Source organism: Macrobrachium nipponense, chromosome 9 (assembly GCF_015104395.2).
Source record: "Macrobrachium nipponense isolate FS-2020 chromosome 9, ASM1510439v2, whole genome shotgun sequence".
NCBI classification, from domain to species: domain Eukaryota; kingdom Metazoa; phylum Arthropoda; class Malacostraca; order Decapoda; family Palaemonidae; genus Macrobrachium; species Macrobrachium nipponense.
The window spans coordinates 57762933-57777002 of NC_061110.1; the positions used below are offsets into that span (position 1 = coordinate 57762933).

At 38.2% G+C, this 14070-nt stretch overlaps 1 protein-coding gene across 2 annotated transcripts in view; it reads left to right on the forward strand.

Annotated features, from left to right (window-relative positions):
- The window catches only part of LOC135217861 (1-phosphatidylinositol 4,5-bisphosphate phosphodiesterase delta-4-like), a 329361-nt gene that overhangs the window by 21153 nt on the left and 294138 nt on the right, over positions 1-14070 (forward strand). The window lies entirely within an intron of this gene.

Consider the following 14070-nt stretch of genomic DNA (forward strand, 5'->3'; position numbering starts at 1 on the left):
ACAAACACTATAGCATAAATTGCATACCACATTTTCCAGTATCCTTCGGGATATAAGGTACCTGGGTCTCCATCTGCCAAACAATTAGATTCTTTTGAATAATATTCCAAGACCACAAATGACATTGCTTCTTTCCTCTCATGCCTTGGACATTGAGTCATTTCGAAGATGAAACTTCGAAAGGGATAGCGTAGTACCATCAGTTCACCTCGTGTGGTGCCCTGCCGGCATTACTTAAGATTCTTTGCATTGTCCCTTCGTTTATTTTACAGTACCTCCTTTCATATTCTCTTTCTTCCATCTTACTTTCCACACATTCGTAACAATTGATTCTTAGTGCTGCAATGTTTTGCTCCTATTGCACATTTGGAACCTTTTACCGTCAATTTCCGTTTCCGCGCTGAATGACCTCATAGGTGCCAGTGCTTGGCCTATGGCCTAAATTCTGTATTCAGTTCAATTCAATAACGCAATGGGGTCATGATGGGAAAATGAAAGTCCAAATGTGTCACCTGTGTCACTTCCTCGACCACGCCCTGGAAAAAAAATCCAGTCCTCAAAAACCAGTACCGTAATGTAATGTAATGTAAGTTCTTTTTTCCAGTGCGCCTCTAGACAAGGTTCCTTATAGATTGAGTTCTCATGCAAGAGGTTTCCATCTGTCGCAGCGTAACTGTTATGGAGATTTTAATGAGAATTCTGCTGAGAGGTGGTTCGAGATGGGAGGATTTGCGCAAGAATTAGCATCTGAGAAATGAAGATCGTGAAGTTAGCATAACTGCTTCAGCCAGTTCAAACGTTCTCTGGTCGTTATCGTTATTAATATGCGTTGAGTACCTGATTTCATAGGAAATGCTTTGTTGGCAATCTGTTTCAGATTCCTGGCGATACTTTCCTTCAGGAGGGAGGCACTTGGCTTGTGTCTTTGTGGTTCCTGCTGACTTGTCCTTATCTTATTTTTATGTGTCGAGTTTTTTTATTTACATATTTATTTTTTTACGTATTTCATAATTTTCTCTTTGTGCAATATCCGTGGCGTATTTGGTTTCGGCGCACACGTACAACATTTTTTACGTGATGAAGTTGTTATCAGACCAACCATTCAGATGCGGGTGGTATTTTCCGGCCCGCAGCTGGCAATAGTACTTTTTATTTTTTTTTTAATACGAATTATACATAATTAAACAACAACTGAAAACTGGTCAGGGTTCTTGCAGAAAACTCTTTCTTGTTCTAAAAACAGGGCTTTACTTCTTTGAGCAGCCAATTTGCAGCCCAGCTACCTTAGTCTTGGGTCAAATGCCTTTACATAAAAGAACGAAAAGTGGGTCTGCACCGAACGAAAAAATGTTGAGGTCAGTATGACAGCACTGGAACTAGTCATTATGACCTTTCTGACCTGAATGCCAGTCATGCAAGTATGTTTCTCTATGGGTAAAACGAGGTCAGGTAATGACTACTCAGAGCACTGACCCGTAAACTTATAAAAGATCCAAATGTAGGGTCAGTGCAGTAGAATGAAGCGTGATCAGTTCTTTAATGAACATCCAATACTGTTTAGAATGAGAGAAGTTTCTTGATTGCTGTCTCACATTTCATGTTTGGAAGCTGTCTCTAAAGTATGTTGCTCTGAATATTTGGTATACAGGTTCAGTCACCGGGCGTTTCCACTCCTGCATTTTCATGCAGAAAATAATGCTAGAAAAAATGCTAGAAGTCGTCCAAGATTCTCGTCAAGGCTATTAAGGCCGGGAAGGTTGTATATTGATTTAATCATTTAGTTTCGAGGTGTTGCATCGAGAGAAATAATTGACTAACGTCTGGGAAATCTGGTAGACAATCCTTTTCATGTCTGCCGGGGGTTCGGAATATATACAAGCATGTCATCTGGTTTTGAGGGTGGTTTTGGATCTACTGTTCATGATGAACTAGCAACGATCAGTAGTGTTATGTTTACATCCGTGTACGCACAGGCGCGCATACACACACACACACACACACACACATATATATATATACATATATAATGTGTGGGTGATCACATATGCGTATGTTATCTAAATATATGTATATATATATATATATATATATATAATATATATATATATATATATATATATATATATATTACCTGACCTCCTGAGGGTTTCCAGCCCTGTGATTGACTTATCAACAGCCAATCAGGTGCGCCCTTACGACGCTCCTGATTGGCTGTTGATAAGCCAATCACAGAGCTGGAAACTCTCAGTCTCTCGAGATTTCACATAGGCAGGATGTATGTTCCACCTCTCCTGAAAGACGTATCTCTCAGGAGAAGTGGCACATTTCTAGGGCTGAGAACTAGAAGGGCCAATGCCATAAAACCATGTTTTCAGAAAAACGCATTTAAAATATTGCTTCCTTTATTAAAATTCATGTAAGTACAGCAAACGAAAGCTTTTTTTTGGGGGGGTGATTGCTTAACTTATAACCTGGCCATTATAACACTGAAAAAGAGATAAATTTCTAGTTTAGTGACGGTCTTAACTACAATCGGCAAATTTGTTACATTGGCCCTTTTAGTTCACAGCCCTAGATTTGATCCTACCTATGTGAACTCTCGATAGAGACTGAGAATTTCCAGCCCTGTGACTGGCTTATCAACAGCCAATCAGGAGCGTCGTAAGGGACTGGCCTGGGCATCAAATGCACGTGTTATCGAACGCACATTCACTTCTAAATGACCTGGGCGTACATTTTTCCTCCAGCCAATGCTATTGAGTCACTGACTGGCTCAGTCAGGCGCCGACGGCAGGCGCACACATGTTGCGACTAGTTGGTCGGGAAAGGTTTTCCTAACAAGTTCCCCCCTTAAATGGCCCTTGATAAAACTCAGCCTTTAGTTAAACAACGATATTGACGTTAAATGCGTTTTTAGTCATTTATTTAAACTATTTCATCTTTAATCCTTTGAGCCCTAATTCCCAAATGGGGACCTGTGTCCTCCCTTGCTATCAAGGTCGTTAGTAGGTAGGCTGCAAGCACCTTCTCCTCTGGTTAGTCTGGTTAGTAAGTCGAAAGGACATAGGCCTTGTGGGAAACCCTCGGGCCCCATTTCTTACTACTGAGGGTGCCTTATGGTCCCCATATTGCGGGGAGCCTGTTTGTACCTATTGAAACACTTTTACATAGATGTCAGCCCTGAAAGTTGTAAAAAAATGAGAGGTATGACAAAGAGGAGTTATGACCCCCTTAGAAATAGACCTCAAATTTCAGATTTTGACTAAAACCTTTTTGGGGAGGTGGAAATTTGGTAGCCCCAGCTGTCAACTCCAAAAGTTGTAAAAAATGAGGTGGTATGAAAAAGAGGGGTTATGACCCCCTTAGAAACGGCCCTCGAATTTCGGATTTTAACTGAAACCTACCTGGTGGGGAGGGGAGTTTATGGTGAAAATTTGATAGCAATAGCTTTTATAGTTTGGGCGTGCGTAGCGAATATACAAACAGGCAGATAAACAGAAAGAAATTGCCTTTTACTTATACTAAATAGATGTGTATACTATATATGTATAGTATACACTTGCTCGCCCCAACGCCATTATCCTTATCTCGTCTACTTCATGGTGTCATTCCGATCTCTGTCTTATCATTTGACTCTTAATCTTCTTCTTAAAGCCTTATTCTCAGAGACAATCTTCTGTGCATAATCTTACCTATGTATGCAATTTCAGTGTTTGATATTCAACAATTATATTATTCAACCTGCTTGTTGCTTGATTGGTATTTTTTCAGTCTTTCACTAAATTCCAAAATGAGAAATTGTACTGGATATCATTGTTCCTAAATACTGGAAGATGAAAATGCTGTCAGTTGCGTTCCATAATCAGATTTTGCCATAAGAAGGTGAATTTTATATCCCATACACTGCTGCCCAGATATTTGCTGTGGGCAGCTCCTGAGTCTTTATCTTAAACCAGCGTGTGTATCTATAACCATTTTATCAATTTCTTCCTCCAGCCTATTAAAAATACGCATAATTAATAGTTCCATTCTATATCATTCCAGTCAAGTTACCTTACTTTATCACTTTGGTCTTATTCAATATCTTACAAAATTGGTATCATCTCATTTCCAGCTAGAATCGTCTCTGAGTTGATTCCCAACTTGGTATTTTCATTCCTAAGTTTCTTTATGATTGAATGCATTTTAGAAGTTGTGATTTCATTCTTAAGTACTACATCCACGTCTTCTGCAGCTTCTGGGAACCTATATCAGCCCAGCCAGTTTATAGATCTCGTCTCTCTTACTGATGGCATCACAGAAATATTTCGCCCTGCATTGCCCATCATTTCCTTCTGATGTAATTATTGACCAGTTGCTCCTTTTGATAATTTTCCTCTCATCCGCTTCATTAACGATTCTGTGGTCTCCCCAAACACCAATCATTATACGTATATATATATATATATATATATATATATATATATATAATATATATATATATTATATATATATATATATATATGGTCAGTTACACGCAAGTAACCTGTTTAATTTTGGAAATATTAGATTAGATATCACTTTGTATTGAATTCACTAAACCATGGGAATAATTGCCCATGACAAATTTTAACTGACAAGTCTCGTCTCTGCCAGAATTCGAACCTGAGCCTTCGATTTAGATTTAATGATAGACGGTCGACTGGATATTCGTTAGTCAAATTATATAACGTAGATCGACAATGATGTTCATTTTCTTGTGAATTCAGGTATCACCACTAGCGCTTCAATACTTATGAAGTTTTGTCACTTATTCACCTTCGACTTTGTTCTCAAATTAATATATCATCAGAAATGCCAATACCGTGGGAATAATTTACACCTAAGTTGGGTTGTTATCGTTCCAAGTAAAGGACCTGAATTCAACTGGAAATTTGTTACCTGTTATTCCATACACGAAAGTAAATCTGCTCATTTTCATATTTACATAGTGCTGTCACTTTAATTCTAAATATAGAAAACAAGATCGTGTATATTTTCACTGTTTTGATTTTATTCGTAAATTACATCACCCCCATTCACACGTATTTGGTGGCATTTTAGATATCACACGTGTAAGGCTATTTGATCTTTTCAATCTTCTTTTATTAAATTGTTTCTCACAGGGATGCCTAGACGGTACTGCCCAGCATTTCCCCCCTTTCCCTTCTTTCGAAGGAAGACACTCCGGGATCTCCCTGAAGAGGCGTTACTCCATTTCAAAGTGACCTCATTTAGCTGTAGAATTTTCTCAGTTCTGATATCGAGCTCATGAAACTGTCAAGCAAGATTTCGCTCTTTCAGCCGCATTTCAAGTTTGAATGTCTTTGTTGTTCGTCATTATTTCGTAATTATTTGTCATACGCAGCTATTTTTCAGTCACAGGAGATCAATGCTTGATACTACTTTTGAAGTCTCTGAAACGGAAGGAGTTCCAGAGCTAATGCAGAGTATTATAGCACTTGCTTACAAGTTACATGCCTGAACGCCATGGAACAATGTTCTCAACTTCAAATGCACTATTGGTTCACAGTGTCTAATTGCAATTCTTTAGGCCTAGGAGTTTTTGTAATGTGCCAGATTTGGTTGGGCTATTTTTATTATTGTTCTAATGATAACATTCAATCTGTCACTTAAGTCTGTCATTTTTGTCTTTTCGACCTACCGAAAACCATGGAAATTATTCCTTCATATTAGAAGACTGCCATTCTCGGCTGTAAACGTGTTCTCGTCATATAGAAAATTTGCAATGTTTAATTATGACCGTACTTTGAAACACTCATAACAGTATGATAGTTCGTACGCCTTCAGTCCTACGTCAGTTTTAATTTTAGAAGCTATGCTGACGGAGTAAAATTACATTAGATGCCAAGTTGTTTTCTAAGAGAGTGAGAGAGGGAGAGAATTTTACCGGTTTGTGTTTTGGAGTTCATTCCTCCCGCCCCCATTTTTTCCCGTAAGCCAGACTGTCTTCTGAGCTGTACATCGTCACGTTAATTATGTTTTTTCTTTGTGGGCCTGATTGCGCAATTAGTCGCTGCCTTCCTAATTTACCTGTGGATGTGATTGGCTGGGGGAATGAGGCCGCTGCAAGTATTGATCGAAGCTCGTTCGCGTGGCATGCGGGTATGTCATTCTGACTCATAACGATCCAGTGACCCAGAAAAGGATTCTTTGTTTTCACAAAGGAATGGAAGAAGGGGGTCAAATATTCACCTATGGCGGAGTTTTCAGGTGCCGAGTAATATGTGAGGCCGTGGAAAAGCTTGTGATTTGTGATGAGCGGATGAAAACCTGGTTGTACCACGCCAGACAAGACTGGAATCCAAGAGCTGTCAAAAAGGACATTGGTTTTGGGAAACATCACTGACCGCACAACAGCGGCAATTTTTCTTCCCGCTTAGAGGCCATTCCACGGATATGTCTACCAGCTGTCAGCGTCAGGCAGACTTTGTGGGAAGCTCTATCTCAAGCCAGTATTGATGATACTGTAAATAATTTTTTCTTGACACGTAAAATTAACAGTTAAGTTATCATGCGCGCGCACACATTTATGGTTTTATATATATTATATATATATAATATATATAATATAATATTATTATTATATATATATATATATAATATATCTATATATAATATATATAATATTTACACCTATATAAATAAAAATGTAAATGTTCGTTTGTTCAAATTCTTAAATCTCCAAAAGTTCTTCACCGATTGCCTTGAAATTTTGACACAACATTGCATTCGAATACGCGTATGTTTTTAAAATGGGGTTTCATCCTACCTTCCCCTCTCCGAAAGGGGTGGGGGTGAGAAGGGATTCCCTGAAACGGAGCTGGTTCTGCCCATGAAACGGGGCTGGTTATACCCGTAGACTTAGTTACTTTATGAATTTATCATACATGACTTATCATTTGGAAAAGAATGCTATAGGGTAATCATCAATGACATCAAAGAGGTGGAGTTGGAGAAGGGGGTTGACAGAGAGAGCATGAGAGGGAGAGGAAGTGAGAGAGAGGGGAGATGGGGTGTTAGGGAGAAGTAGGAGGAAAAAAGACAGGGAAGGTTAGAGAGAAGAGCGGGTGTTTGGGAGGAGAGAGAGAGAGAGAGAGTTGGTACTAGTGAGAAGAAAGAGGGAAAGAGACAGTGATTGTTGGAGAGAGAAAGACAGAGTAAGAGAAAGGAGTGAGAGGGAGAGGACAAGAGAGTAGAGGTGGTGTTAGGTAGGAGAAAGATGGAAAAAGTGAGTGAGAGAAAGAGAGAGAAGAACGGTTGTTTGGGAGGAGAGAGAGAAGAGAGAGAGAGAGAGAGAGAGAGAGAGAGAGAGAGAAAGTTGGTATTAGTGAGAAGAAAGAGGGAGAGAGACAGTGATGGTTGGAGAGAGAAAGAGAGAGTAAGAGAAAGGTGTTTTCTCTTTTCTTTCTCCTCCATTTAACCAGACTGAGCCACAGCAATACATGGCCGGGTACAGCTAGTATATACATATATATACGTATATATGATTCTTATCACATCCCCGTGATTCATATATACGCATTAAGCTACAAATGTCCTTCAATATCTAATTCGCTCTACCTCGGAATTAATATATTTTCATATATGTTAACGGAAGGGGAATTTTTTAGTTGATAAGAAATTCGTCGGCTCATGGGCGCGAACCACGGAAACAAGAATTCAAGAAGTACAGTGAAGTTCTTTATCCACAAGGCCATCAAGAGATAGAGCGAATTAGATATTAAAGGACATTTGTAACTTAATGGATGCGTATACATATTTTATACATATGTGTGTGTGTAATTGAGTGTGTGTGTGTATGTGCATGTGTGAATGTAACTTTGCAAGTATGTGCACGTCTTTGTTTGATGTAAAGCCGTATCTGTAACTCTGGATAGCTTCAGAGATAAACAACTGTGCGGTCGCAGACTCCTACACACTCAGCTTCTGAATCCCGGATGCAACACTTCTACCGAAAACCTCTACATTAGTTTCTTCATACGCCTACGCAATAAGCTCATTATCAGTATTTTAAACCCCTTACAGCCGTTGACTTCTGTCTCGCAAACACACAGCGCACTTCACTCCTTCGCAATGCTTTTACGCCCCCTGGCCTCGCCTCCTCCAGTTAAGCTAGGCCGTAGGAGCCAACTTTTATGCATCCATTTAACTTTTTTTTTTTTATCCATTTGCATCCAGTATCCTAATCCTTTATATCAGGGGTGGCCAGATTTTTGGACTCCGAGATCTGCTCTAAAGACTGAAACTCTTACGTCGGGGGGGTGGGGGGGATTTTCAAATAGCGCCATAGTACGATAAAACATGAGTACAATTGCCTCACTTATATATATATATATATATATATATATATATATATATATATATATGTGTGTGTGTGTGTGTGTGTGTGTGTGTTTTTGTTTTTTTATATAGGATTGTGGGGGAACGGCGATCGACCAAACGAGTGGCCGCGATCGACTGATTGGCCACCTCTGCATTATATAATCCCACTATGTCTTCTGTAGACACCCCAAGTCTCTCTAATCCTTACCATGCACCCGACTTCATTGATTCACATGTTCCGTGAAACCCCTCTCTCATCCTACCATCATCTGTTGCATTTGTTCACAAATACCCATATGCACAAATCAGTCGATTTCATCGTTTCACTTCCACATCAACATTCAGTGTTCCAGCTTTCTGGTTTCCATTGACCCTCATAACCTTACTTTAGCTCGCATTCACTTACAACTTTCTCCATTTGAAAAAATTTTCAAACTTTCGCTAGTCTCTGTAGTTTCTCTTTATGACCCTCGATCTGTACTGGACCTTTGTGTACGTACATCACTCCTCCTCATTTCCTGGTACAAAATTATTTGTGACAATCTTGAAAGATCGCTCTTTAAGGAAGTCCGTCATAAGTAGCCTTGCTTACGGAAGGTTTGAACCTTTCACAAAACAGTTGTTTTTATCATGACGGTACCGTTCCGTGTGGCAATCCAACATACAATAATTAAAGGCCTGTTACTTCTCCCGTTATAAACCACATCTTTTATAACCTGGCATAGGCTTTGGTAACTTGTTCTTTCCATTTCCTCTACTGATCAGATCGGCCTTCACTGATGCTTATGACATAATGGAGCTAAGTGACATTTGTATTTTTTCTGTGAAATAAGATAAAAATCTCATCTAGACACGAAGCATTCAAGAGTTTGCTAGTTTATGCCTAGTTACGAAAACTATTTGTATGAGGCAACTTAAAGTAAATATGATTTGACAGCTATCATTCATTACTACATTCATCCAAGATGTAACTGTGGCTCAAAATAATGATTATAATGATTGTGATGATAAAATCCTTAGTATTACGTCCCTTTTTCCGTTATTATTATTATTATTATTATTATTATTATTTTTTTTTTTTTTTTGCTGTGCAGTCTAACGTTTAGTGCATGCACTTTTGCGCTTCATAGTTATTTATGCCGTTCCTTCTGACGCTTGCTTTTGTTAAACCAACAACCAAGTACTTTCCTTCCTCCTCAGGCTATCAGTGTATAGTACCACTCAATTCAAGATGGCGGTGATAGTACCCTTCTCTCAAACTCTTCTACTATACGGCTCACGTCTCCTGTTGGCTGTATGGTGGAAGTATTACCACCAAGGAAATCAGATGTTAAATTCTAGAAGTTATAACTAAGTCTTCCTTATTCGGAATAAATGGGGATAGGCGTGAAATTAATAAAAATGAATATACATATTAGTGAAAGAAGAGGGGAAAAAATGAAGCTGGGCAAGATGTGGTGCTACAGGTTGAAAAAGTCTAGTGGTCCAGATCAATCCTGCCGATCCCTTTCAAATCTTACCACCCTTAGGGCAGTGACCTGAGCTGACATAAACCAGCTTTATGTAAACCAATCGGTCATTCGAATGATTTAGCCCTCATGGACAATCCCCAAACATTTCGCTTTATCTGTTTGTCTCATGAATTATTTAATAGTGAATGATTTAACAATTACCATGCTACTCTTTGCTCGTCACCTGTTCACCAACTCTCTTCTTGTCCCCTTATCAGCCATCCTTGATATGCCTACAATTTATAAACGGTGCATTGCAAAAGTTTCTTTTGCTCCTTTCTTTCGTGTAGGAGTCGAGGACCTCCGTTCATCCTTGATCGTTAGTGCTATTATTCCATGTTGACTTCCTCTGACTCTCCCGACCTCTAAAATTGCTAAACTTTGAACTTTTTCAATTTAAGAATATTTCCATATTCTTTCACCAGTGTTGCAAGTCCTCGTCTTACATAGGAGTCGGCATCGTTTCCCCACAAACTGTCCATCCCATTTTCCTTTCAGGAAAATCCAAAAGCTTGCATCTGTCATTATTGTAATTTTTCGTAACTTACTTCAGCACACCATTTTTATAAAACGTTAATCAGTACGTCATACTCCTTTGTCTGGACACTATTTTAACCACAACATTTACCTACATAGACAACATAAAGAATTTGCTGGTACTTACGGGGTTGCTCACAATCTCTTCATTTACTACAGTTGGTTGCATATGGTTAGAGTGTCTGGGACACCATTTACAGTATCTCGATTTCTGTTATGCTACATTAAATTGCACAAGTAGTCATGGCAAAAACTTTCATAACCTGGGGTTATGTCACAGCATCTGTGCAATATCGCCAATAGTCATGGACTTGACTTGGCTTGCCTGAGGATGACCCAGGGACACGTTTGCTTATTTGTCTTTTGCCGTTTGCTTATTGACGTCAGCAGATGTTTATTCGCTATTTATTTACATTTCCGGGGCTAATTATAATTTTATTTATCACTACAAGGTTGATGTACACAATCCATTGCGCTATCATCCCCTTTCCTGTATTATTTGTAAAGTAGATGGCTGTCCGCTTGTTCCGTAACAAAATTCTGACGTGTTAACAAGCAACATCAGGGGTAGTGCTACTAGTAAATTAATAGCGTTAAAGTCGCCCAAACTTTTATCATTTGATGCTGCTGTGTCTTAAACGTAAATATATCTACGAAAAATATAAATTGAAAAGTTATTTTTTCGACCAAAATTTAAGGTAAATCTTCAGTCGAGTTTGTGCCCAGTTACTGCTAAACGAGTTTTTTTTTATTAATGCTTTACAATGGTCGTAGAAATTCCACATCGAAAATGCATATGAAGTATTTACTTCCAACAGAGATTGAAACCCGATAAAAAGTATATTGAATTCATACTTTGACATTTGATGACTCTGGATGTACTTCTATAACTTCCAACTGATGTTCAAAAGCAACAATGCAATATAAAGGTAATGTGTCGGCTAACGCTCTTTTCTAAGATCACTTGGAATAACTTGAAATTCCTGCGATACTCAATCGTGCAACGTTTAGTAATTACCATACAAATTGATGTCCGAACGGGTATCTTTAAAAATCAAACAAGAATTGCACTGCAATTTATCAAACTCTACGGCTAGAAAAGGAACTTTCGTAAATTTATTCAATAGTTCATCTTCAGTTAGCAGGTGGAATTACGGACTGTAAACGAAAGCGAAATTCTTTGCTGTCGTATAGCGGGTGACGGGTGTGAGAGACTTGCAGAGTAGGTTTTCTCTCACCTTCAAACCTGACGACAATAAAGGAAGTTGTGGGTCAAGGCCAAGTGAAACTAGATATTTGTGTGTATTATAACATTTCATCAAAAGAAACTTCGTTCAATCTAAATCTTGGTAATTGGGCAGACAAACTGTACCTGAAGATGATTTAATTATTTCTATAATCGACTGACTTTACAGTGTAGGCTGTTGCGTTAAAATAATAATAATAAATAATGATAATGATTCCAATTCGTGGAATTCTAATACGCTGTTATGTACAAAGCAGGCAAAAGATGGTTATGTACTCTCGTGAAAAACGAAAAATAAACATTACGGCTAAAAAAAAATAAAAAAAAAAAACTCAAAGATCTTGCTCGAACCAAGCCAGATTTGGTAACGGAACAAAAATACAAAAAAGTATTGAAAAAAAAATAACTTTAGAAAACGCAGCACCAGACTTTGTTAAGTAGTGAACTAAAGAAATATGTGAAATCATGAACGAATTTTAGAAAAACCAATAACCCAGTTCACAAACACATCACCGAAGACACGCTATACAACACGACAGCTGTCATTTTAAACTGGCTAATAGTAAATGGGGCCCGCCATATGGACCAAATGAAGTCCGATCTCAGTGCATCCAAAAATAAAAATGGATGCTGTTAGTGGCCCATTAATTATCTTGGATAAGATTTTATTTCGTGGAAATTTGCTGAAACTTGAAACTTTATCTAGCTAAGTCTATCAGTGAAATTAAAGCTGTCCCCTGATCGTTTTCTTTGACGGAAAACTAGCCTACTGCGTTGCTTGACTGATGGGTAACTACTATATAGATTATTATTAATTCGGTAAACGACCCTGATTATTATTATTATTATTATTATTATTATTATTATTATTATTATTATTATTATTATTCAAACACTTGTAGGCATAATATATATTTTCTGGGATTGAGTTGCTTTCCATTTAGATATTCTTTGCTGAACGTTACCATTTAAATCAAACTTTTCAGGCAGTCTTCTTGTTCTGCATTGTCATGATTATATTGCATTATCTCCATTGTGAATTTGACCAACTGCTGAGTAAAAGTCCTCACAAAGGCCTGAATTAAAAGCCCAAATGCGACAGCCCTCTCCGTGAAATGATAGATTAGGAGGGAGGAAGTCCTCGATCACAGAATTTTCCTTCATAGCTTGGTACTAGGCCAAGGTTTGTTATTCGTATTCAAAGGGATGGATAGAGACATGAAAATTTAATTATTATGAAGGAAATTGAATTTATAAACGTTCGGAAAATGAACACAACCATAAATTCACTTAAGATGAGAAGACCAAGATGCAAAGGTAAACTCTTAATGTATTTGACCATCAAGAGTTTATGCATAATCTGTCAGACGTCCTATGCTGAAGGATTTTTGATGCCTACCCGCTGACTAATGCAAAATTGCACCAAAATGGCTTAAATATTTCTATTTTAAGATTACTTAATAGTCGAGATACTATACCTGTAAATCTGATGGATATTTTAATTAAAAAAAAAAAAGGCCGCTTTTACATATGCAATGCAGTAATATCATGAATACGTTAACTTAAGCGCTCAGGGTGCTAGACTACAGACTATTTATCAGTGGTGACGTAGCAAAGGATACATTAGGGAAGCGCCGAGGGATCGATCATCGATTCTCCTTTTTTGTAGAATAAGGTTAACGGAGATCAGTAGACAGTAAGGTGTCAGAGTTGAGGTGAGCTGTCTTCTGTCCTCCTTGATCGTTCACAAAAGGAGGAATAGCTTTTAAAAATGACATCAAATTCTACTTTATTGGCAAAAAGCATTGTGCAATGAGCCCTGAATAGCCTTCTGAGTCTATCTGGATCTAATACAGCCTCATGGCCAATTGCCCACGTGTTCCAGAGCATTGACACAGGCGCTTCGTCACGGGCTAACATGATGGCAACACTACATATGCTCTCATAGCCGCAAATATAAGTACACGAGAGAAAGAGAAAATACTGCAAATTGCCACAATTATCATTCATTTACTTTTGTTACTAGTCAATGGTTCAAAACCTTGTACCGTCATAAAACCTGGAATGTACGTAAACAGTGTGAATCGGTTTTGAATTCTTTAGACCTTGCTAAATTCAAGGCTAATGTCTGGCGGAGAGAAGTTGATTTATAGTGTTTTCAACACTTTCCTCCCCACGTACTCTTTCGGGTATTTGTAATGTCAGATTCTGAAATGTATTGCCGTAATAATGATAGTGAATGCACCATAACAAAGGCGTGGTAGTAGGGAAGAACCTGAAATTGTTACCGCGGTGACAATTGCAACAACGAAGACTATGGAGTTTATGGCTAATTCATTAATAGTCGATACTCGTATGTCGCACTCAGAGGATAAGTGACAAAGTGTACGTATTCATGGTCATTTTTCACGT